This window comes from Sus scrofa, chromosome 5 (assembly GCF_054392235.1).
Source record: "Sus scrofa isolate SSC_HxYL_T2T_F1_AM1 chromosome 5, Sscrofa_HxYL_maternal_Yorkshire_Landrace_v2.0, whole genome shotgun sequence".
Lineage (NCBI taxonomy): Eukaryota > Metazoa > Chordata > Mammalia > Artiodactyla > Suidae > Sus > Sus scrofa.
Window position 1 is genome coordinate 94,687,469 of NC_139387.1, and position 27,090 is coordinate 94,714,558.

The 27,090-nt window shown below is 46.5% G+C and overlaps 2 long non-coding RNA genes across 4 annotated transcripts in view; one reads left to right on the top strand and one right to left on the bottom strand.

The window, feature by feature from the left end:
• Positions 1-27,090, bottom strand: part of LOC110260790 (uncharacterized) — a 183,519-nt gene that overhangs the window by 59,561 nt on the left and 96,868 nt on the right. The window lies entirely within an intron of this gene.
• Positions 17,747-25,383, top strand: LOC110260791 (uncharacterized). Its single transcript, XR_014804388.1, has 5 exons — positions 17,747-18,648; positions 18,726-18,913; positions 19,881-20,512; positions 23,688-23,862; positions 24,664-25,383. It is a non-coding gene; the product is annotated as an uncharacterized LOC110260791 (long non-coding RNA).

Here is a 27,090-nt window from a genome sequence, read left to right on the forward strand (position 1 = left end):
TATATGATATGCACATATTTTCTGTCATTCTGTGGATTATCTTTTCGTTTCGTTGACTGTGGCCATTGAAACGCAAAAGTTTTAAGTTTTTCTCATGTCAAATTTATCTATTTTTCTTTTCGTGATTATGCTTTGGTGTCACAGCGAAAAAGGCTTTGCTTAACATCATGGAAATTTACTCCTATTTTCTTTGAAGAGTTTTATAGTTTTGGGTCTTACATTTAGGGCTACAATTTGAGGAAATTTTTAAATACAGTGTGAGATGGGGTCCAATTTTATTCTTTCACATGTGGATATCAAGCTGTCCGGCTCCCTCTGATGAAAAGATTCTTCATTCTCTCACCATTGAATTGTCCTAGCTCCCTTAGCCACGTGCCTTTCTACTTCCTCAAACAGGCAAGCACGTTCCTGCCTCAGGGCCTCGGCACCATTAGTTTCCTGGGTCTGGAACCCTCTTCCCCTGGTTTTCTCTGGCTGGCTCCTTCTCCCACTGCAGGCCTCAGCTCAGAAGGGCCAACCCTGAACACAGCGCCTAAAGCAGCCCCCATTCCTCAGCCCCCCAGCCGCCCAGCCCTTCTCTATCCTTATCTTATTTTCCTCTCAGTACTTAATACTGACTAAACACATCCAATTTTTTAATAGATCTCTTTAAATACTTTAGGTGGATAGACAGATTTTAAAATCAAGGCAGTCTAGGAGTTCCTGTCCTGGCGTAGCAGAAATGAATTTGACTAGGAATCCCTGGCCTCACTCAGTGGGTCTTAAGGATCCAGTGTTGCCCTGAGCTGTGGTCACAGATGCAGCTCGATCTGGCATTGCTGTGGCTGGGGTGTAGGCCGGTGGCTACAGCTCCGATTCGACCCCTAGCCTGGGAACCTCCATATGCCGTGGGTGCGGCCCTAAAAAGCAAAATCAATCAATCAATCAATCAAGGTAGGCCAGGAGTAGATAATAAATACTGCATTTAGAAACTAAGGATTCATATAACTGGGGGGTGTGTGTGTGTGTGTGTGTGTGTGTGTGTGTGTGTGTGTGTCTGGGGAGAGGTGGTAGAAGGCATGTGACTGAGAGGAGAGCCTATGTATAGGAGTGAGAAATGAATGGGTGAGTTCCAGTTTGGTCTGGCTGAGCATGAAAATCAAGGCAATGATTTTCAAATTTGACACCCAAAACACAAGCAACATCAGCATAAATAAGCAAATGGGACGACCTCAAACTACTAAGTTTCTGTGCAACAAAAGAAACAATCAACAAAATGAAAAGGCAACCTATGAAATGGAAGAAAAAATTTGCAAACCGTATGTCCAATAAAAGACTGACATCCAAAATCTGTAAAGAGCTCATACAAATCAACAGCAAAACCCACAAATAACTCAACTTAAAAATGGGCAAATGATCTGAAAGGACATTTTTCCAAAGAAGGCCAACAAACAGCAAACAGCTATATAAAAAGGGGCTCAACGTCACTAATCATCAGAGAAATGCAAATCAAAACCACAATAAGCTATCACCTCAGACCTGTTAGGGTGGTTATTATCAAAAAGTCAAAAACCAACAAGTGTCAGTGAGGTTGTAGAGAGAACGGAACATTTTATACTCTGTGGGGTTGCAACTTGGTGTAGCCATTACGGAAAAAAAGTAAAAAAAGTATGGGGGCTTCTCAAACATTACAAATAGAATTACCATATGATCCAGCAATTAATTTCTAGGTGTATATTCACAGGAAATAAATCACTATCGCCAAGATATATTTGCACCCCCATGTTCATTGCAGTATTATTCATACAGCCAAGACATGGGAACAACTGAGGGTTCATCTAGAGACGGATGGATAAAGAAAATGGGAGATACATATTTCTATCTCATATATATCATGGAGTATTATTTTCTTTTTGAAAAAGATGGACATCCTATCATTTTTGACAGCATGGAGGACATTACTCTAAGTGATATAAGCTAGACACAAAAGGACAAGTACTGCATGATCTCATTTATATGGAAAATCTTTTCAAAAAAAAAAAAAGTTGAATTCATAGTAAGAGAGAGTAGACTAGAGGTTACCAGGGGCTGTGGTGGGGCTGGGGAAAGGAAGAGGAGATGTTGATCAAAGAGTACAGATTTTCAGTGATAAGATGAATGAACAGGTCCTGGAGACCTAATGTAAAGCATGGTGACTACAGCGCATAGGCAGGTATTATACACTGGAAACGCACACACACACAAACGTGGTAACGATGTAAGGGGATGGACAGGTTAAGTAGCTTGACTGTGGTGATAATTTTACAATGCAGATGTCTATCAACACATGAAGTTGCGTGCTCTAAATATACATAACTTTTATTTGTCAATCACACCCCAATAAAGCTGGGGGTGGGTGGAATCATCATTTGGTAACTGTCATACTCATACCTGATTCAGAAAGATTCAGCCGTGGGATTCTAAAATTAGTAAAAATCTGTCCCAAATTACTTACGAATTACAAGGAGAAAAATAGGTATCCTATAGAAGAGAAACCGGGCAGACACCATCTTCAGGATCAAAGTTAATATCACTGGGAAGGGAACGAATTGATATGATGTATCTCATGATCCTGAAAAGAAAGAGTATCACTTCTGAGGTCTTGCGGCCAAAAACATATGATCTGAATCTAACCATGAGGAAACCTCAGACGAGCCGGAACTGAGGAACATTTTACAAAGGAACCAGTCAGTACTCTTAAAAAAATGTCAAGGTCATGAAACAGATTCCCAGGAACACACACAAATGAAAGGACACCAAAGAGGCATGATCACTAAGGGAACTGCGAGCCTAGACCAGATCCTGGGCCAGAAAAATAAATTGCTTTTGCGACAAAGGAAATTATTGGGACCATTCTGAATAAGGACTGGAAATTCAGAAATAATATTGTATCAGTTTCGATTTCCGAATGCGAAAACTGCCCTGTTGTCACACGGTGAGACAAATGTCAGGTTCTTGGGAAACACCCACTGAAGTGCTTAGGAGTGAAGGGGCGTCATAGCTGAACTGAACTCCCCAACGGTTCAGAGAAAATAATACATACACATCCACCCAGAAGGCTAGAATGATCAACACAATTACGTAACTGCTAACAACTGGGGAATCGGAATGAAGCACAGGTAGGAGTTCTTTACATGCTTGCCTCTTTTACCTCGGAAATCATTTTAAAATAAAAATGTCCAAAACTAGAAAAGAAGATGGGTGCCTCACATCCCCTAAAAACCATGCGGAGATCTCCTGTTTGGTATCTTCCACAGAAGATTGAATGATTACTTGGGGAAAAATGGATTGATGATTGATTGGCAATCAGAGTGATTTGATCATTTTCTTTTGAGTCTTATGGGATGTTTTATTTTATTTTATTATTACCCAATGAATTTATTACATTGTAGTTGTACAATGCTCATCACAATCCAATTTTATAGGATTTCCATCCCCCAACCTCAGTGCATCCCCCCACCCCCCAAACTGTCTCTTCTGGAGACCATAAGTTTTTCAATGCCTGTGAGTCAGCATCTGTTCTGCAAAGAAGTTCGGTCTGTCCTTTTTTCAGATTCCACATGTCAGTGAAAGCATTCGATGTTGATATCTCATTGTATGGCTGACTTCACTTAGCATGATGGTTTCTAGGGCCAACCATGTTGCTAAAAAGCAGCTATAATATAATTTTTAATTTTCGAAGTTAGATCCTGGGACGAAGATTATCCAAGGGACAGCAGGAAAGCAAAAGTTTGTCAGCAGCCTACTACAAGTTGGAACAGAACCGTCTCCCCCACCCAACCAGCCCTTCCTCTAGCGGCGGTTATTACAGTGGGTGTAAAACTCAGTCATGGCCCAGAGGTTGCTGTGAGGGAGCATGAAAAGGAAGCTGAGAATACAGACCATCATGAGACCCTGAAATTCAATGCTGTTAATTAAAGACTCTGTGTGCAGTTAATACCAAGAGTAAATAGGTGCTATTTTGCAAAAACAAAAACAAAAACAAAAACAAAACCTTTTGTAAAGAAAAAACCTTTCATAAAAAAAAAAAGAAAAGAAAAAAGAATGCTGGTTCAGGATACACACACACACACACACACACACACACACATATGCGTACATGTGCGTATTTAAGTAAAGGTCTCAAGTTTCCTTCATAAAGTCATAAAACAAAACTGGCCACTCTCGCAGCATACTCTCATCTATACAAATCTGATGCATCTATCTGGATTTGTTTGTTTGTTTGTTTTGCTTTTTAGGGCCACAGATGTGGCATATGGAGGTTCCCAGGCTAGGGGTGGAATCAGCTGTAGCGGCTGGCCTGCACCACAGCCACAGCAACCCCAGATCTGAGCTGCATCTGTGACATACACCACAGCTCACGGCAATGCCGGATCCTTAACCCACTGAGCAAGGCCAGGGATCGAACCCACATCCTTACAGATAATAGTTAGGTTCCTAACCCGCTGAGCCAAAATGGGAACACCATAACTTTCTTTTTTAAATTCATATTCTCTGATTATTAGTTTTGAATTAAGGCTCATATGTATCTAAACCTGAAGGTTGTATTTCTATTCCCTTTTTACGTGAAACTTATCATTATACACTAAACAAATATTTTTCTCACAGATGGACCTTGAAGGTCTGTCACTAACTGAAATAAGTCAAACAGGGAAACACAAAAACTGGGTAATCTCACTTATATGTCGGATCTTAAAAAACAAAAACAAAACAACAACAACAACAACAAAACCCCACCAAACTCATAGAAAAAGAGATCAAGGGAGGTTCCACGGTGGCACAGTGGAAATGACTCTGATTGGTATCCATGAGGATGTGGGTTTGACCCCCAGCCTCACTCAGTGGGTTAAGGATCAGTGAGTGAGCTGTGGTGTAGGTCGCAGACGTGGCTCGGCTCTGATCTGGCGTGGCTGTGGCTGTGGCCGGCTGCTGCAGCCCTGATTCAACTCCCAGCCTGGGAACTTTCATATCCTGCAGGTGCAGCCCCAAAAAGGAAAAAAAAAAATCAGACTTGTGGTGACCAGGGGCACGGGGCCAGCAGTCACTGGAAGGTATGAACGTCCAGTTATAAGCCAAGGATGTTCCAGGGAAACACTGTACAGCGTGACGACTCTAGTTAACACCTCTGTGTGATACAGGAAGGTCGTTAAGAGAACAGATCCTGAAAGTTCTCATCATAAGAAAAGAAAAATTTTATGGTATCTATATGAGACGCTGGATAACTAAACATATTATGATAATTTTACAATATATGTAAATCAAACCATCATGCTGTATCCCTTGAACTTGCTCAGTGATGTATGGCTGATATTTCTCAAGAAAACGGTAAAAACTTTTTTTCTATTGCATTAAAAAAAAAAAAAATCAAGGAGCTGTTTGCCTGTCCAAAGCTAGGCTTGAACCTACACTCCACATGGATTGAGGGGTATAACTGGCTCCATTTCCATCTCCCATCATGGTAATGCCACAATTGTAGCCTCTATTCCAATCAAGTTCTAAAATTGACAGAGCCCCTCACTGCCCTGCCCTGGGTGGTCTGGAGCCCTTAGAAACTCCTGTCCTTGGATCACACGTTCTCTCTCTGTTTAGAAGCTCTTCTTCGTGAGGCCCAAGCTCAAAGTGCCCCCGAGGGCACTAGGAGGCAGCCACTCTCTTTCCCTGAAATGCTGGTGACAGTCATTCTTTCTCGGCAGGAAGTTGTGAATTCCTGTTGATTCTGTAGCACTGGGAGTTGGAGGGAAGCGGGTGAGCGAGGGGAGAGGATGTCTGGCCCATGTTATTCTAGCTGCTGAGCACCTCACCACCAAGGCACAAAGGAGCGTGCTCAGAGCACTTGTCTTGGGGATCGGGGATTGGGGCTGCGGGGGGCGGCAGGGGTGACAAGCTTCAGGAACACAGTCCAACTACAGAAAATGTATTGTGAAGATTCTTAAGGGAGAGTTTGGCTTTTGTTCTTGTTTTCACAGAACAGCTCGCTGGAGGAAGTTTTTAAAATCCTAGGATTACGGAAGTTCCCTTGTGGCGCAGTGGGTTGAGGATCTGGTGGCATAGGCCACAGAGGTGGTGTGGGTTAGATCCCCAGCCCAGGAACTTCCACATGCCGCAGGTGCGGAAAGAAAAAAACAAAAGCGAAAAAAAAAAAAAAAACCCAAAGGGTCATGAAATCAACATAGTGGGCTACAACCATTGATTCAAAAAAAAAAAAAAAAGAAAGAAATAGATTGTATTAGAATAGACACTATCAAAGTGTAGTTAACCATGGCTTCTGGAGCCAGATCTATTGCATGGGAACCTCCACTGCGTGATCACTTACTAGCTCTGTGGCCATGGGAAAATTACTTAGCTTCCCCACGCCTCAGTCTCCTCACCTGGAAAATAATACCCACATACTTCACAGAGTAAGTGTAAGGATGAAAAGAGTTCATATACATGAAGCACCCATGAGAGCCTGTGGGTCAGTTGAGGACTGGCTAAAATCTAGGTTGGGCTCAGCTGGGCAGCTCTGCTTCAAGTGGCAGGTCCTGCCAAGTTTGGTCCCTCACTGCTGGACCCAGGTCTGGACCACCTGTGACCCATGTGGGGCGGGGCGTCCAGACTAAAGGGCAGCAGCTGCTGGGGAGCAGCTCTTCTCAACATAATGTTAAAAGCATAAAACGGCAAATCTCATCCCGTAAGCACATGTGAATCCTCTGCTTGCCTCAGGTTCGCTAAATCCTACTGGCTGAAAGGCAAGGAGCAGGAAAGGATACTCCCACAATCCTATTGGCCAAAGCCAGTCACATGACAGAACCCAACATCAATTAGAAAAATAATCTATTGAAGTAAACTGTTGCACAAACCTCCCACTCCTAGTAGAAAGATTTTGAGATGCACTGCTCTAAAGCAAGCTAACTCTGACCCACCACTGGTTTTTTGGCTTGTTTGTTTTCTGTTTTGCTTTATATGGCCACACCCACGGCACACAGAAGTTCCCGGGCTAGGGGTCTAATGAGAGCTGCAGCTGCTGGCCAACGCCACAGCCACAGCAATGCAGGACCTGAGCTGCATCTGTGACCTACAGCACGGCTCACCCGCAGTGCCAGATCCTTAATCCACTGAGCAAGGCCAGGATCAAACCTGCATCCTCATGGACACTAGTTGGGTTTGTGACTGTTAAGCCACAACAGGAACTCCCACCAAAGGGTCATGAAATCAACATAGTGGGCTACAACCATTGATTCAAAAATCAAGTTTTAAATCAAGTTTTAATTGGAACCCAGTCTGTCCCATGCATTTACATATGGCAGCTTTTGTGAAACAATGGCAGAGCTGAGCAGTTGTGACAGGGGCCATGTGACCTAAAGAGTCTAAAGTATTTACTCGTTGTCCCTTTAGCCCCAAGTTTGCAGATCTCTGTTCTTAAGAATGAAAAATTTGGGAACTGATGAGAATTCAGCAGCAAATCAAATCACAGAGTCAGTGCACTTCTCCTCTGCGCTGGACACTGGTGAGTGCTATTCAGTGACTATGCCATTTGACTCGACGCCTGATTCTCGTCACTGCAAGAAGTGAGTGCGTTCTTGGTTTGGTTGGCGACAACCCCTGGGTGCTAGGAGAGAGCCCCATTCTGCTCTGGCGCGCGGGTCTGTAAGAGCCTGTCGGCATTTATGCACTGACTTTCCTGTTCCTGTCCTGTAAGAATTCAATTTTGTGACTTTGGTTAAAAGACACATTACCTTTGGGGTAATGATCCCTGGCATCTTCCAAAAATTTCAGCCTAAAGAAAACGACGCAACCATCCAAATAAAATATTCTGGAACTTCGTCAGACCCCGAGCCCTCAGACTCTGAAATCTTAGGCAAAAACACACACGGCTCTGATGGAAGTGGAGCTGGGAAGGCTCGGGGGGCTGGGCTCAGGGCAAGCCCCCTGGGTGAGCCCCTCCGATCACACCACTGTCCCCTCAGAAGCCCAGGGGCAACTGGAAGGTGCCAGGGCTGCTTCGACTATTAGTAATTTAGAATCCTACTTCTTCCTTTCAGGTCTTAAAGCCATTTTTAACTATCTTATTGTGCTATTTACAGGGCAAATCTTAACAACTTGTTTTATGGGGAGGCTTTAGTGAAAGATTGGTTCCACTTAGACTTAGTTAATTAAACAACTTTAAAGGTGTTTAACTGAATTTATAAATTTAGTATGTTTCATTTGCTTTCCAATGACAGCTAATCCTTACAGCCCTTACGGTGTCCAGAAACTGTTCTAAACAATTTACATCATTAATTCGTTTAATTCTCACAGCAATTCTAGCCAATATATTCTTATCATCCTTGTTTCAAATGTGAGAAAACGGAGGTACAGAGAATAAGTTTCAAAAGGTCACGTGGCTCATAGTAACTGAACTATTTTGTGAATGTAAAGTTTGGCTCCAGAATCCACGTGTTGACTTTCACCCCCGGTATGAATTAGCTAACTCTGAATTAACTAAAAACACAAACAAAAATATCCTGACTGCTTCAGTCATTCTCATAAAACTAATAAAACTAAACTTGTGAATGTAGTGTGACAAGTTCGAAATTCTTTTCAATGTTCCGTAGTTGACTACACGCTGACTGTTCTAAGTCTTACGAAGGTCGCTTAATACAGCCATTGTCCTCCAATCTACCAAATTCATTTCAACCTTACACATACTTAACATATCGGATACACAGATTATTTGCAAACTTAATATTAAGAAGGCTTGATCCTTGGGTGAGATTTCCTTCATCATCTCTGTATTTAATTCCAAATCTTCCCTGGGTTGAAGTCATTTCCACTAAGGAAACGGCCACGCTCTCCCAGGCGGTCAAGACTGTGTCAAGTGGGAGAGGGAGCCAGGAGGCGATGCTGCCAGGATGTCTCAATAAGGACTGAAAATGAACCATTGAATTTGGCCAAGGAGGTCATGGTGACCTTGATGAAGTAGGTTTTAGTTTGATGGGATAGGAGTGTAAACAAAGGCGTTTAGGGCAGAGGAGGAGGAGGCAACCCTCTCGCAGTTACGGTAGCAGGAAACTGGGGCAACAGCAGAAGGGAGATGTAAGCGCAAGACGATTTTTTAAAATGTGCAAGATATGGTCAATGAGTCTGATAGAAATCATCCAGTTGAGGGTATGGAGGGAGGGTGAATCTAGGTGGAAGAAGCAGCGTGTGCTGGCAGAGGAAGCGGAATTTAAAGCTGGACCACAGCAGGGAGCTCCCTGATGGCTCAGCGGCTTAAGGACCCAGTGTTGTCACCGCTGCGGCACACGTTCAGCCTCTGACCTGGTAACTTCTGCTTGCCACAGGCATAGCCAAAAAAATGAAAAATAAGGATGGACCACAGTAACTGGAAGGAAAGAAGAGCAGAAGGACGCAGATGCTGGCAGATGTGATGGAATCGGTGGGAGTGTCTTCTGTCTGTGTTTCCTCAGGGAAATAGGAAGTAAAGCCACCGGTGCCACGTGATGAGGAAGGAGTCGTTGAAGGTTTGAGGAGAAGGAAGAAGTGAGATGATCCTCTGGGGAGGCAGCAGAATCAAAGGACCAGGGAGATGGACTGGGATTGCCTGTTAGCGTGATATGCCAGGGGCGTCAGAGAGGATGAGTGCCTCGGGACTGGAGGAGCCCCAGGCAGTGAGTGCCCTCAGGGGAGAGGGTGGGTTGAGGACCCAAGCCAGGCTGGCAGAGCTTCCTGTGGAGACAGCCCAGACCACTGGATCTGTGAGCGACATTATCGAGCCAGCGAGACACTAGGATCAGAGTCCCCATGCCTCCAAACTGAGTTAATAATCAATCGCTTTCTTACTAAGAGGATTCAGGTCAATGTCCTACCCCTTGGATAGAAAAATGCTTCAGGTGCTACTTTCCCCACCAAAATGGATGTCTGGTGCCTGCTCCCTTCCAAAACTTTTACCGATATTTCCTAAAAGTCAAAGCCCCAAGAGGCTTCAACTGCTATTACTGGCAACACTGCGATGCCCAGCACACCTGTAGCTACACGTGCTGTTAGCCTTTCAGAACCAAGAAATAAATACATCTGGCTTCCTGAGACACTGGACAAGGGGGTGGCTTCTAGTGATGCATTTTTGGTTGGCTAATTATTATTAGTGGCAATATATTGCAATTTTAATATCTCCATAGAGCTAACTACAAATAGGCATGTTTCATTTGCTCATAAAAAGTGTTATTTTTTAAAGTCTGGGTTTTCTTCTGATGTCAAATCTTCCTCTGCACCGTCGCTTCTGCTGGGTCTTTTTCCCAGGTCAGTCATCCTCCCCAGCCTGAGCCGCAGATTCTCACTCAGCTGACTTCACTTGCCTCTCTCGGTCAGAGGTTCCCATCTAATCCAGGATTTCTCAGCCTCAGCACTACTGACATTTGGGGCTGGGTAATTCTTGGCTGCCCAAAGATCTGTGGGGGCTGTTCTGTGCACCATAGGCGTTTAGCAACATTCCAGCCCCCTCCCACCAAATGCCAAAAACACCTTACCCCTCACCCCCTACACCCAGCCTGTGACAACTCAAAATGTCTCCAGACATTGCCAGATGTCCCCTGCGGGCCGAAAGGGTCCCCACTGGAAAACCACCAGTCTATCAGGACTGGGGAGAGTGGGCTCCCTGGTAACCCAAATTAGAGCCTTATGTGATAACCCTAACAACATAAATTAAGTCTCCAGTAGTACAGGACAGGATGGGACAACCTCAGAGGTGAGAAATTAGACGCTCTCCCTTCTGTACAGAATGTACAATTAGCTGGTTAATCCTGCTTAAAAAGAAAAAAAAAGAACTTGTCACATTTCCAAAGGTCTCACCAATTGATGTGAAGATTCCTAAGAGATGGTAATGCAACCACATGAAGGATACAATGCATAGAATTTTTGAGTTGAGAAAATGCAGGGAGAGAAAGAAAGAGGGGCGATGGGGAGGAAGAGAGCAAAGAAAGAAGGAAAAGACACAGAAGCAAAAATAGAAGTTCAAGTTTGCACCAAACTTTGTAGGAGTTCCGTTAAGTACCAAGGCGGACTCTATGATAAAGTCCACACAGCCTAGGCTGGCAATCAAAGCCCTAAACAATCTGGCCGCGGGCGTGTGCACCTGCTCCCACTACAATGAAGGCTTCACTCTCTTCCTTCTGGTCTGCTCACATTTCCACAAAGACGGCTTGCTGCTTCCTACTGCTGGGCCTTTGTGCATGCACTTGGCCCATCCAGCCTCTCAAATAGTTAACCTTCAAGGCCCCATCAATCCCCACCTCATCCATGTGCCCGCTCACTCTCGCACACCTCAGAGCGGGCTGGAGCAAGAAAGATAGCTAACAGCTCCACGGCAGGGACCTCGGACCTGACACTGTCCTGAGCCATCTTTGCTTTGGATGCTGAAGAGGCTTTCTGACTTCCGGGGCTGCCCAGGGCACTACCCACCACCCCACCCCCCACCCCCCTGAGCCCCTCGGCCAAACAGACACACGCCTGCTGGGGCCAGTGCACACCTGCCATTGTGCTACTGGCCTTTGGTTCCCCTGGTCTTTCAGAGCAAAAGTGCAAAGACTGGATGGTCCAGCCAGGACCGAGATGGGTATAATTTTGTATAATCTGATTCAGCCGAGGGGGACAGCAAGGGCAGGGGTGGGGTGATGGGAGCTGGACGCTAGTCACAGGGTGTGGGGAAAAGCTTTGCCAGCCCGCGGTGACCTTCGGGGTTGGAGAGCGGAGGGAAGAGGAAGCACATTTTAGCTGCTCCTCGCTCAAAGGCTTCCTGAGGGCGGGGCGCCCTGTTCTTTGCTGCACGTCAAGCTTTCCTCTGGGCACACGGCTCTCACATACCCACACGTGGGCGAGGTTCGAAACTTGTAGCCCCCAAGACGCTGCTGGTGACGCTGTCCCCCAGTTCTTCTGGTCACTGAAATTGTGGCCTTAGCTTCTACGTTGAGGCACTGGCTTCACAATAACTTCATTTCCCAGACTTGGAACCAAGGTCTCCAGGGAGCTGCTGGCCCCAAACCCTGGCCTCTGTCTCTAGAGTATCTGGCTTCAATATCAGGATTCACTTTAAATCTGCAGTTGCTTTGTTGGAGTTTCCTCATGGCACAGCGGGTTAAGGATCTGATGTGGCCACTGCCGCGGCTCAGATCGCGGCTGTGGCAAGGGTTCAATTCCTGGCCCCAGAACAGGTGCAGGATGCAGGTCCTGGTCCACATGCAACAGGTGCAGCCAAAAATAAATCCATACATAAATAAAATAGCTCTGTTGAATACAGAACTTCTCCCCTCTGCTTCCTTTCCTCTCTCCTCATTTCCTGTTTCCCCTTCTCCCTGTGTCCTTAGCATCTGCTCACCTATTAGAGAACTACCTATTTTCAGGAACACTCTCAGGCCCAGCCCGTGGAACGAGCCCCACGGAGCGCTCTGGGCTGTCCACAGCCAGGTCACAGCTCTTTCCCTGAACCAAACATGACAACCCCTGGCCCGTTAGGGCAATTCTCATCCTCTTATGAAGAGGCCTTGTCTGTTTGGGGTGTTTGTGCCTTAGCCAATCCGGTCCAATTCTCCTGCTCAGAAAAAGTCAAGAGTGACAAACATTCGCCCTAAGATTGTGGACATGTAAGTCACTGGAAACCAGTGTCTCTGATGAAATCAATATTGTTTTAAGGGTCCAGTTTCTGACTGTTCATCCTCCCTGCCCTCCTTTCCCCAGAGCTGGTCAGAGTGGAGCTGGAAAGCAGAGTCGAGTGGCTGAGAAAGGAGATTTCTGGATTCAGACAATCCTGCTCTTAACTCTCCGTGCCACCACTTGGGCTACTCAGTTTCCCCATCTGCAAAATGGGGACAATGAGAGCTATTCCGCAGGTTTGCTGGGGGATCAAATGAGACAACGGACGTGTGCAAAGAGGAGCGTGTGGCGCATCCAAATTCCCCTTAGGAAGGTAGAGCTGTGTCTGCTGAGAAAATACTTCGCTAGAAGTAAAAACCTGAGATCCCTCGGCCCGGAGGTGGGCGGGACGCTCCCAGCAAGACAAAGGGAGGATTTTGTTTGCAGCTCCAGGGAGGAAGTGGGGGGCCAGGGCAGGGCGGAAACCCTGAGCTCCAGAAGTGACCCCTCCCCATGACAACCGGCTCCCTCCACCGAAATCTTGAGTCAGGCTTCTTACCAGCTCATGGAATGCTTGAAGCAAGTCATGAGGAAAACAGGGAAGGAAGGGGCTGAGTCTTATCTCCAGGGAGCTGTGGGGGCGAGACGGAGAGCATTTCAGGAGGACAGAGGTGCAGGGAGAGGACACCTGAGGACGGAAGACTCAGGGACCACCAGAGGCCAGGAATCTCAGAGCCAGACTTCGTAGCAGTAGGGGCACCCACGAACAACCTGGTTGAGCAGGCAAGAAATTGTAGCTTAGTGTTAGCCTCCCTGGGTCTTTCCTTGCCGACCTGTAGGCTCAGTTTAGACAGTGCTTCCATTGGGAAGTCCACTCTGATTTCCCAAACATGGGTTAGAACCTTCAACTCTGAGTCCCTCCCATGTATTCTCATCATAGGAGTTTTCACCCTGAGTTAAAGTTGCTTATCTGGGTGTCCAGCTTCCTAAGACACCATACTTTCCATCTGGGGAAAGCTAAGCCTTTTACGCCACCGTGTTCCCAGCTCTGGCACCACACCCTGCATGTTGTAGGTGCCCAGCATGTGTTCAGTACTTGACGGTGGAGTAGAAGAAGCAGAGTCTTTGGTGTCTTGTAAAAACCATGTACAGATCCTGACTCTAATACTTTAAAAAGCTGTGCAACTCTGGGCAGGTTTCTTAACCCCTCTGAGCCTCACGCATCTCGGTGAATGGAGGATGAAGGTCAGGGTGTGTATGAAGATGGAATGGGAGGTTATGGAGAAAGCGGTGCCCAGCCATCCTTGGCACAGAGCAGATGTTGGCTCCTTGATTCAGTCTCTGATATTTGGCATGTGTCACCTATCCTCATGTCCTCACCAACTCAAAGCCCTCAGCACCTTACGGCTTCGCACTGTTTCTCTTTATTAAGCTCTTCCTCTGTACCAGACAATGTTCCAAGCTAGGAGGGAGCAAACGACAGCCTGCAGACCACAGCAAGCCCAGCACCACATTTTTCAATGGTGCAGGGGAAAATTTTTTAAAGGAATATTTCATGACACATGAAAATTATTTGAGGAGTTCCCGTTGTGGCTCAGTGGTCACGAACCTGACTAGTCACCATGAGGACTCGTGTTCCATCCCCGGCCTCCCTCAGTGGGTTAAGGATCCGGCGTCGCCATGAGCTGTGGTGTAGGTCACAGACACGGTTCGGATCTGGTGCTGCTGTGGCCGTGGTGTAGGCCGGCCGCTGCAGCTCTCATCAGACCCCTAGCCTGGGAACCTGTATATGCCACAGGTGTGGCCCTTTAAAAAAGAGAAAAAAAGAAAATGATTTGAAATTCAAATGTCAGTATCCCTGAGGAAGTTTGACGGGTGCCCAGCCACACTCTTTTTTCTATTGCCCGTGGCTGCTTTTGCATAACCGCAGCAGAGCTGAGTAGTTGAGACGGAGACGGTGTGGCCCACAAGGCTAAACATATTTACCATCCGGCCCTTTTGAGAAAAACTTGGCAAACCCACGTCCTAAGCAGTTCCCGCGTCCAGTGACCATGAAGCCCGCGTGCCAGCGGGCACATCATCAGTACTCCGCCCGCCCGCCTGCCCCGTAGAGCTGAGGGTAGGAGACAGGAAAGGTAAAGGGACAGGTCCAAGGCTGCGCAGCATGGAGAGTTGGGATCAAACTTCTATGGCCTCTGGAGCGGTGAGGTAACTGGGGACAGCTCTAGACAGCCTGCACCCCGTGCTAGGGAGTCTGGCCTGGAAGGTTCTGGGTCAGCGGAGTGATGGGACCCTGAAACCCTTGGCAGTCACTTTGGCCATGGAACCGGTGGAGACGGAGGGAGGGAGAAGCAGCACAGAGTAGGGACTGGAGCTCAGCTTCCTGGGTTTGACTGCAGCCAGCCACTTATCTGCACCACCTCGGGCAAGGGACTCAAGCTCCCTCTGCCTAATTTCCTCTGCTCTACAAGAGGGGGAGTCATAGAATCTAGACTCTCCCTTACGGAGTTGTTGTGAGGACTGGAACGGAAACTGTCTTGCTAATCTGCCTTTGAGGCACAGAGCGGCCCCTCGGTGTTAGCTGTGGTTCTGTCTATGATTCATCCTGACAAGCTGCTGCGCCTGCTCTGTTCCAGGTACCCTTCCAGGCAATCAGAATATAAAGAGGAAGAGACAAAATAACCAGATCGGCTTCCTGCCCTGAAGGAGCTCTCAGTCTACTGAGGGGGACAGGGGGGGACATCAAGGCCAGGGAGCAGTGACCGGGGGCTGCTACCACGAGCAGAGACAGGAAGCACCTCCTTCTGATTCCCCCCTTTGTGGCTCAGGTTCTCACTCCTTCCTGAGCACGCCAGGCATCCCCCCGAATTTGCCTGCAGTTCTTCTCCCCGCACACCCATGCTCGCCAGAGCAGAGAACAGTATGAGCACAGGCAGCCGTCCAGCGCCCCGGCTTGGGGCTGCATCTGCGAAGACCGTCAAGCAGAAATCAGCCCGGGTATAAGGCCCCTGGGAGAACCTGGGCAGGAGAATAACTTGGCCACTTCTACCTGCCAAGTCACAAAACAACAGCTTCACAGGAAGAGTTACTGATGCTGAAAAGCCTCCTGGGTTCCAATCTGGAAACTCTTGTCTCACTGCTGAGCCTTTGAGGTACCGTAAGAGTTCTCAGCCATTAGGAATTTTATCATATTATGTGCCAACATCTCTTGCTTGCCCCAGTATTTTTTTTTTCAACAGCAATTCATTTGCTATTGATTTGTCATTTGTAAATGTGTATGCATATGGAGCTGTGCATAGGAAAAGATTGGAAAGATACACCAGTGACTTTCATCTGGGATGGAGGTGGGGCATCCGGAACGTGGAAGCGGAAAGCAGAGGCGGTTTATTGGTATCACCTAATTATTTTCCCCCAATCCTCATGCCTACCCTTCCCCCTTGGGTAGAATGCCTCAAGCATACGTGTATTTTAGAAGCGCCCCAAATAATTCTGCTATATATGCCCCTTCCTTCCACTCCTCCACCTGATTTACAGCCACTAATATACACCAAATGTTAATAATAGTTGTAGCTGGGTGTAAGAATTAAAAATTCCTTTTTCCTTTGCTGATGTTATTAAAATCCTACCATGAACACGCAGACTCAGTGTAACAGTTAAGTGTGTTGGTTCTGGGACCAAACTACCTGAGTTGAAATCTAATAGAGGCAGGTCACCGTGCCTCCGTGATGTCGTCTAGAAAAGGAGGGAGATAATAGGGGCTCTCTATTCGGGTTGCTGTGAGAAGTAAATGATTTCCTACGGATAACGTTCTTAAGATAGCACCCAGCATATGCGATGTTCAGTATTAGTTACCCATTATTGTTAAAACATAAGGAAAGAATAGTAATATGCTTTTTAATCATGGAAAGTTTTGGAAGTGAAAATAGAATACCTGAGAGTAAGAAACACCGGCAGAAATAGAGATTTGTGATTCTTAGGTAAGTGTGCGTATAGGGGTCTGTACTCTGGGAACTTGGTTGAGGAGCAGCTAACGGGTACCCATTTATCCAGTTTACAGTTATGAATATTTTTAGTGTCTAAGACAGGAAGTTGGCTACTTTGCTACTTCAATTTTATTTGACTGTGATTTTTGACACAAAGCATCTCTCCTTAAACGTCATACATTTCCCAGGCTCTAGGTCAATGGGGGCGTCCATCAAATACGTTTATGACGACCATCTGAGAATCAGAGCAGAAGAGCCAGCCCCTAGAGAAACCATGCCGGCATGTCGTTTGCGAACTGTGCTCTAGAAAACCCTAGGGGAGTAAACAAATAAAATAGATATACATATATAGGTAAATAATTTATATTATATATATGGGCACCCTGAGATTATACAGTGTGTGTGCGTGTGTATATACACATATCTATACACATGTATAGGTATATACACATATGTATATGTGTGTGTGCATACATAAATATATATATGTAGAGAGAGAGAGGGAATCCATGACATTTGCACGTTTTGGAATATTACTGAAGCTGAATCGCAAGCCCAAGCCCTGTCTTCCTCAGCTGTGAGACAGGAAAACAATAGATTCTACCTGATTCTGTTTCGAGCAGCTTATTAGAAGGGGAATAAAGGGAGATGTGAACGGGCTCTGCAACCTTCAAGTGAAGCTTGAAAGGGAGGAATGGTGGTTATGAGGAGGAGGAGGGTTCATGCAGCATAAAAGAAAAGCCACACAGGCTGCTGGCCCCAAAGGCTACAGCAGCGACAGGAAGGAGGTGGCTGGGCTTCCCCTTCCGCCTTGTTGGTTCCAGCCCAGAAACTCCACCCTGGCTGGAGAGCGAAGATTGGGCCTTGCTGAAAGGCGCCTCAGCCATTCTCTTTTTTGTCGGACACGAAATGGACTCTCTGCTTCGTAAATGCAGTTCTTTTTCCTCTCTCCCAGCTCATTTGTGCTTTGGTGTCTCTGTATCGTTATTTGTTAGGAAGTCACCTGACAGATAAGATTCACCAACGCCAAGGACTGTCCTAAGACTGCCTGGAGTAACTCATTTCTCCTCCAGTAACCCTAGGAGATAGTTTTTCATTATCTCCATTGTACAGAGGAGGAAGCTGATGCATAGAGGGGCTAAGTCATTTGCACCGTCTTGAGTGGTGGATCTAAGATTCGAACCCTAGCCGTCTGGCTGCAGGCTGTTGGTGCTCTTGGCCGCTCAACTAGAATTCCTTTCAAACTACAGCAATTAAGGCAACTGGGGAGAACAGGCTCCAGAAAGCCCACCATACAGCAATCCTCTAAGCTCTCAGGCGACCACCCAAAGCAGACGATTTGCTGAGACGGGGATGTAGGGCCCCTATCTGCCAGCGGAGCTCAGCCCGGAGATGCCTTTTGGGGGCACCAGACCCGGGGGAGCAAGGAGAGAAGCCCAGGGAGTCTGACTCCACAGCCTGTCCTGCGCATTGTGAACCTAAACCATCCTGAAAGGAGCTCGAATGGGCAAAGGATTTTCAGAAACAAAGGTTGAGGCAGGATGCTGGTGTTCATGGAGACGCCGCAGTCAGAATGGGTTTCCACCCCATGCTTCCGGCAATTGGGGAATATGACCGTAAACACATCAGTATCCAGAAGCAAGTTGCCAAAGACCCTCTGTTTCAGGAAGAACGCCCAGCCCTCCGTGCTCAGGGAGCAGCTGAGATCATCTGGTGCCAGGTGATGTCCGTGGCTCTGACAGTTCCTGGGATCCATTCCTCCGGGAGTTTGGACAGCGTCTGCTCTGAAGGTGGCCTTTCCTCTCCCAGAACATGATGTAATTCTCCACTCCGAAGCCTCAAATGGTTTGCAGATTTTCTGGGGTGACTATTTCCTGTGTTCTGAGGTCCCAGGCGGTGAGCGCATCCTGCCCGAGAGCTGTGGACAGCGTCTACATGGAAAGCTGCTCCTGTCGGTCAGGAGTGCTTGGTGGCAAGTAACAGAAAACATGACGTGGACCTCGATGGACAGGAGAAAGTGGGGTTTGCTGGCTCATGCAACGGAGCGTCTCTGGAAAGATTTCAGGTGAGGATGGATAGAGGGATTCAACCATGTCACAAAAAAACCCAGCTTACTTTTTCTCTCTCTTCTCTGCTTTCCAGGATGTCAAGTTCCCTCTAAGGCTGCTTCCTTTCAAACGAGCAGGAGGACTAGCAGAAGCCGCAGGGAGCCAAGCATGCTTCCTTGTTCATTTCTAGCAGGAGCAGCTGTCCCAAAATATTAAATGAAAGTCCTGGGCTGCTGGTTGGATCATCTAAGGTCATATGCCCAACTCTGAACCCCATGACTGGTTTGTTTTCTTTTTATGACTCTCAGTGTTTGGAATGTTTGCCTTTTATTTTATTTTATTTTTTTAATTGGAGCGCGTGTGTGTCTGGTTTAATTGAAGGTCCCCTACTGGTCCCAACTCCATAAGTAGCTGCAATGGTGAGAAAAGGGGAGGGGAACCCACCCCCAAAGGGAGGGGTCATCTCCCCAACATTCCCTTTACACACAGAACGAAACAGACGAGCACAGGAGTTCCCATCATAGCTCAGCGGAAACAAATCCAACTAGGAACCATGAGGTTGTGGGTTCGATCCCTGGTCTTGCTCAGTGCGTTAAGGATCCGGCATTGCCATGAGCTGTGGTGTAGGTTGAAGATGCGGCTGGAATCTGGCATGGCTGTGGCTGTGGTATAGGCCAGGGGCTACAGCTCCGATTAGACCCCTCACCTGGGAACCTCCATGTGCCATGAGTGCAGCCCTAAAAACAAAACAAAACAAAACAGACAGACAAGCCCCGAGTCACTCTTGTGGTTAGAAGTCAGCCATAATGGAAGGGGGAGGGACAAGCGGAGAGCAGGGGGTGTACCTGAAAAAGACCGACCCACAGACCGCCCCCTCCCCTGAACTGCACTGCTGGAGGCACTTGGGTCTGCCTCAACTCAAGGGGAGTCAGGATATCCAAAGTGGTTGAGGAAGGTCAGGCCATCAGGGATGGAGGCAGGAGGAAGGTCCACGAGGTGGGGGCTGTTTGTGCTCCGCCGGCTGGAATCCCCCAAATCCTTCAGGCCAGGAAAGGGCCAATCTGTAGCTCCAGTGAATAGGTCTGGTGCTGCCAGATGCTCCAGGCAGGGAGCTAGAAGGGGGCCAACAAAGCCTGCTCTCTAGGGAGAAATGACGCTGCCCCCAGCTTCTCAACCAGGGTGCAGCGGTCCTTGAGCTCTACAGTTGGCTTGTAGTGCAAACTTGATCCCCTTAAGCTTCTTCTTGCAGGTGTCCTTGGAGCTGGCAGAGATCATTTTGCTCTGAAGACTACAGACTGGCAGGAGAGCATCACCTTCTTTCAAGGCTTCGCCTCCTCTGGTGTCGACAGCTTGTGCACCAGCACGTCTTTGAAGCCACATTTGCAGAAGAGAGCGTGATGAGCAGAGCCAGAGCTGAGGGCTGCCTCCCTGCTGCAGGGATCCTCCTCAGGCCAGGACGGCTTTCAATCACTCTACCCCTGGACCAGGAAAGCAAGCACCATGTCTACCCCAGGACATGGTTCCTTTCAGTTCCGACATGACTTTTTCTGGAGTCATTAAAAATACCAAATGTGGTTCAATGCAGCAGTACAGTCAATGGCAACTGCATTCCTCTGGTTGCTCAAGGCGAGACCTGGGAACCCTTCTTGACTCCTTCATTCCCTCACTCCACCCCACATCCAATCCATCATCCAACCCTGTGAGCACTACTGCAAAATACCCCTGGAATCTGACCCCGTCTCACTTCATCCGCAGTGTCCGCTGGGGCTAAGTTATCCTCATCTTCCATCAAAATACTTCAATGGTCTCCAACCCGGTCTCCTCCTACTTGCTGCTCTATCATCTCATCTACAGAGAAGCCAGAGTGATCTTTTCAAAATAGTAAGTTATATCATGTCACCCCTCAGCTCAAAAATCCTCCAGTGGTTCCCCTATCACGCCAAAGAAAAGGCAAAAGACCTAACAATTGCTGAGGTGACCCTACATATTCCAGCTTGTCACCTCTTCAGTCTCATCCCCTACCTCTCTCCCCTGACTCACTCTGCTTCAGCCAGACTGGCTTCTTGCTGCATCCCCAAAACATCGGGTATGCCTGTGTCTTAAGGCTTACATAGGTGCTATTCCCTCAGCCTGCCATCCCCTTCGTGCCAATATCTTCTTCGTTCATTCCCTTTGTCCAAAAGTAATGTTATCAGAGAGAAGTTGCATAACCATCCTCATGAAAATATACCTAGTCTATCTTTAAGGAACTGACTTTGCTTTATTTTTCATAGCACTTACCATTACCTAAACTATTTAAGCATTTGTTTACACATCAATTTTTTCCCCTCCTAGAATAAAAGTTCTATGATAGAAAGGTTGTACACCCCATAGCCCCAATATCTAGAACAGTAAAGGCATTCAATGAATAGTTAATGAAAATGAATGAAAGATTTTGAACAAATACATAGAAGAGGAAGTGGTTAATAACAGATGAAAAAGTGTCCAAACTTTCCAATAAGAAAAGAAACTGACCAATTTCTCGTTGACCAAGAGAATATCTTTGCCTATTAAATTGACGACTGCAACCAAATAATCAATCCATTGCTTTGATAAAGCAATACAACTGGTGTTTTCATTTATTATTAGCAACCAGTCTCACTGATGTACTTAATAGATATTTATTGAGTGCTACTATGTATGAGCCATTGGGTAATTTTCCAATACTCTAATCCACCATAAGGTTCAAAGTCTATGTGTTTGTCCAGATCAGCTAGATTAGCCGTGGTAACAAATTAACTCTGGAATCCAGTAGACCACCATCACAAAGCTTCACTCTTGCTCACTCAAACCACCTCCCTCAGATTGATGGAAAGGTAGTATTACCATGGCCCTTCCCCTCACATTGCTTTGCCCAGAACTAGTCACACAGCCCTACCCACCTGCCCAGAGGCCAAGAAAGGACGTTTTCTGCATGTCCCAACATGGATGGACCTGGAAGGTATTATGCTAAGTGAAATAAGTCAGTGAAAAACAAATGCCAGGCGTTCCCATCATGGCTCAGTGGTTAGTGAACCTGACTAGCCTCCACGAGGACACAGGTTCGATCCCTGGCCTCGCTCAGTGGATTAAGGATCCGGCCTTGCTGTCAGCTGTGGTGTAGGTCACAGACATGGCTCGGATCCCAAGTTGCTGTAGCTGTGGTGTAAGCCGACAGCTACAGCTTCGACTGGACCCCTAGCCTGGGAACCTCGGGTGCGGCCCAAAAGACAAAAAAAAAAAAAAAAAAAAAAAAAAGACAAATACCATATGGTCTCACTTATAAGCAGAATCTAAAAAACAAAACAAACAAAACAAAATGAAAATGGTCTCAGAGATACAGAGGAAAAACTGGTGGTTGTCGGAGGGAAGGGGTGGAGGTTGAATAAGTGAAGGTAATTAAGAAATACAAATCTCCAATGGTCAAATAAATAAGCCTTGGGAATGTAACACATGGCAAAAAGAACATGGTCAATAATGTTGTAATGACTTTGCACGGGGTTACTGGACTTTGCATGGTTACTAGACTTATGATGGAGAGCATAAGGCATGTAAACACCCAATCACTCAGTAGGATACCCGAAATGAGCATAATACTGTATGTCAACCATATTTCAGTAGAAACAAATGAATATATAAAGAAGGTAAAAATTAAGAGAAAGTAACCCACAAGAAAATACGTGCTTCCCATGCAGGCACGGCTACCCTGAAGGACCGTAATATCTCCATGCAGTTCAGGACCTTTGGCTGGGAGATGCCACTGCCCCATTGAAAGCCCCTGACCTTCCCTCTCCGGGCTGCCTTCCTCCCTCTGATCTCAGCACCAGCCCCCCTACACTGCACTCACTCGGCTCCAGCCACGCTGGTTTTCCCTCCTGTTCCCGGACCAGACCCACAAGGCGCATTTCCACCTGGGGTCTTTGCCGCTGCCCTCTTCCTTCAGGGAGCTACGTAGCTCCCTCCCTCCGTCTTTGCTCATACGGCTCCCTCCCTCTCTCAATAGGGCCACCCCCCAACCACCGTCTTTAAAACACCCACCTCTCTCCCCAGACGCCACTCCTGCTGCTCCCGTCCACCCTACACACACCCCGCTCACTTTTCTCCATGTCACTTCTCATCTGACATACGAGGTGTTTTGTTTATGTGATATCATCTGTGTCTACTCCATGAAATCACAAAGATTTTGTATTTTTAAAATTGAAGTTTGGTCGATTTCCAACGTCGTGCCAATTTCTGCTGTCCCGCCAAGTGACCCAGTCACACATACATATGCCTTCTTTTCCTCATATCTTTTCCTAACATGTTCTATCCCAAGAGACTGGACACAGTTGTCTGTGCTGTACAGGAGGAGGAATCACAGATTTTTACTCTCTTGTATCCCCTTTATATAAATGGGTGTCTGAAATCCAGTGGGTGCTCCATAAATATTTATCACGCAAACAATGAATGAGAGGTCTGTATTGAGCGACTGAATGAATTTCTGCGGACACTTAGGCATCACAGCACTGTTCCTAAATGAAGCACTTGCCTCTCCTCCTCCCCACCCCCCCATACCTCCCTCCTCCCTAAAATTTCTCCTCTCCCACACGCTTTCCCCTAGATACTTTCTCCATCCATCAGCCTAATGCTTGCTCTGGCTTCGTCCAACCTTGGCATCCCATCTGGATTACGGATTTGGGTCACTCCTGATATAGTCACACTGTGACCGCTTTCTGGCAACGCCCATCTTGTCCTGCTTTTCACCCTCTGCCCTGTCTCCTTCTCCTTCACCTTCCCAAACCCTCCTCAGCTCTGTCCACAAACTTACTTCCCCTCATATGCCCATCCTTCAAGGGTAGGTTCAAACGCCTTCTTCTTCCTCAAGGCTGCCTGATCCACCATCCGGAAGTTAGTCTCACGCTCCAGAGACCCCATCGTTATTTGTAACACTTGTGCCCACATTATAGCCTTTGCCGCGTAAAAGCTTGTGTTCACCTTATCCAAGAGTTTAAGTTAAGGGCAGAGAGTAAGTCTTGTTTGTCTATTGCTTCTCCCATAGTACATGAAAGATGCTCGATGAATATGAAATGAGATCATGTACGTCAAGCCCTTATTATGGTTCCTGGCGGATGACGAATGTTCAGTCACTGCTGGCTGCTGATTCCAGTTCGTAGCCAAGGGAGGCAGAGTTCAGTTCCACTCAGAGGAGAGCTTCCACATTTGAGGTCCACCAGGTGGGTGCTGAGAGGCTGTGATGGGTCTGGTTCCTTATTTCTCACTCCCTGTGTCTCTTCCCACCTGTAGCAAGTGCCCCATGTTCCCTGGCCCATCTGAGCTCCCCACAGCTGCAGACAGCTTCTGGGCCAGCTGACAGCTTCCCATCTCACGTGCTTACAGATGTCTTCCACACCTGTCACAGGGGCTTGCTCGGCTATTTGTATACACAACCCATAGATGGGGGAGGGGGTGCTTAATGCTCCTGGGGCCAACCATCAACCAACACAGAGGGGAGTTGTTGGGGAAACGGTCAAGACTTTTTGACCCCCAGTGGGACAATTCTGAAGCACGTTCATCCACCTTGTTTCCAGAAGGTCCTATCTGGGATGGAGTCCCTATTACCCTCAACAGTAATGTGCTTTTGGGTTTCCTCTCTTCCCCGACTTACCTCCCCCGCTTCTTTAATGGCGTCTTCTGGGATAACTCCCCAAAACTACATTCTCTCGAGTCCTGCTGTGGGAGACCCATCACTACTCAACATTTCTGAAGAAATGGCTGCCCAGCCCATTAGTCTGACAAAGCCCTAAATGCCTCCCATCGTTACACGCCATCCCTGTGGTCTATCAGCACCAGCTCACTGGCCCCAGACACATCAATGATGGCTGAGGGGTGAGGAATCCTTGGGTTATCTGCAAAGACAAAGAGTTGAACGGGGAGGTACATGTCGATTTTATCATAGGGTTGCCTCTCTCCTTATAGAAATTGTCCCTAGGAAATGGTACAGTGACCTACCCCTCTCACTGTCAGATGTGATCAAGCCCTTAGATCTCTGCAAAGAGCTACCCCTACCTTGTGGAGACCACCATGCTGTGAAGACACAAAGGACTCCCTGCTTTGTGGCTCAGTTTTCTTGGTGTTGTACGTGTTTGTCAAAGAGGCTGTCATGCAGATGGCCAAAAAGCATGTGAAAAGATGCTCAACATCGCTAATTACTGGAAACATGCAAATGAAAACTACAAGGAAGTATCATCTCACACCAGTCAGAATGGCCATCATCAAAGTCTACAGACAATAAATGCTGGAGAGAGTGTGGAGAAAAGGGAACCTTCCTACACTGTTGGTGGGAATGTAAATTGGAGCAACCACTATGGAAAACAATATGGAGGCTCCTCAAAAATTAAAAAGAGAACTACCATATGATCTAGCGATCTCATTCTTGGGCATCTATCTGGAGGAAAACATAATTCAAAAAGATACGCACACCCCAAAGTTCACTGCACCGCTATTTACAATAGCCAAAACATGGAAGCAACCTAAACGTCCACCAACAGAGAAACAGATAATGAAGATGTGGTACGTATAAACAATGGAATACTACTCAGCCATAAAAAGAATGAAATAATGCTATTTGCAGCAACATGGATGGACCTAGAAATTATCATACGAAGTGACTTAAGTCAGACAAAGACAAATATCATGTGAGATCACTAATATGCAGAATCTAATAAAAATGATATTATTATGACTTATGCACAAAATAGACTGAAAGATTTTGAAACCAAACTTCTGGTTACCAAAGGGGAAATGGGGAGGGATAAGTTAGGAGGTTGGGACTAACAGATAGACACCACGATATAGAAAATAGGTAAGTAACGAGGACCTGCTATATAGCACAGGGAAATCTATATGAGCCAAGAATCTGAAAAAGAATGGATGTGTGGATATGTATAACTGATTCGCTTGGCTGTACACCTGATACTAACTCAACACTGTAAGTCAACTCTACTCCTATAAAATTAAAACAACAACAAAGAAGCTGTCATGTGTTGACCAAAGCTTGGTCTTTCTCACTGAGCACATGACTAGAGTATATCCTTCAGCCGCCTTTGTATTAGGTGTGGACATGATTGAGTGTTTTTTTTTTTTTTCCATTTTTTAAAGTTTCATTGAAGTACAGTTGATTTACACTGTTGTGACAATTTCCGCCATACAACAACGTGACTCAGTTATACATGTACACACATCCTCTCTTTCACACATGACTGAGTTCTGCCCAGTGGAATGTGAACAGAACCGACGTGTGCCACTCCCAAGACTGGCCATTAAACCCTGCCATGGATGATCCTCTGTGTCCTTACTAATCTACTGCCTGGAAACAAATGACTTCATGCCCCCAGGGGGTGGCAGGACTCCAAGTGGCAGGAGGCTGAGGCTACTGGAGGCAGTACCATGTAGAGGGTGCCTACTTTGGCTTGACTGTGAGAAGAAACAACTTTTATTCGGTTAAGCTACTGAAATTCCAGGGTCTGCTATAGCATCTAGGGTTACACCAAACAATGCAAAATTGGTACCTAGAAGTGAAGTACTGCCACTTAAAAAATCTAAAATAATATGGCCTTGGCTAAGCGGTGAGTGGTAACTGATGAGGAAAGGGATATAAAATGCTGGAAAGAAGGAGACTTGTTTTATAAAGTGGCAAAACATTTGGTAAAACTGTTGCCTTCAGTGGCAGACAGCATGCCTACCAAGCCTTTAGTTTCAGGGGAAGTGGTTGGGAAGACTCAGAGTAATAGGGTGTGTTGACCTTTCCAGGGTGGAGATGAGGGTGAGGTTAGCAAGGCACCTAGGGCCCTAGATTAAGGAAGCAGGTACTTGCACAACTCCACTCTTAGCAAGGAAGTACAAAAAAGAGATGAGTTCAGCAAAGATTGGCTGGTTTTCCAAAGTGAAAGAGGCGTGAGAATCCAGAAACACACGCTCCCAAAGATTATAAAAGCCAACTACTTCTGGATCCCACGTAGTAAGATTATTTGAGAAACAAAGGCCCTTTCTGACTCAGACTTACTGGCAAAGATCTGATTGAGACATGATTTTCCCATCCATGTCTCTTCTGTCTGATACTCAAGAGAGAGCCATTTAAGAGAGAGGCAAAAGTGAGGAAGCAAATAAACATGTCTAGGAAAAAATCTGAGATGGGAACGTCTGCTCAAGGAATTGTTGAGAAGCAAAGACAAAAGCTGTTTAAGTTTTAGGGATTGCCAAAGAAAAAACGAGCCTAGATTTAAAGGCCTTTGTCAGTTAGAATCTTGAACCAAACTTTGGGTCTCCAAATTTGCTCAAGTAGGAAGTAGGCTTAAAAAAAAAAAAAAAAAAGGAGTTCCCATCATGGCTTGGTGGTAATGAACCCGACTAGTATCCATGAGGATGTGGGTTCAATCCCTGGCCCCGCTCAGTGGGTTAAGGAT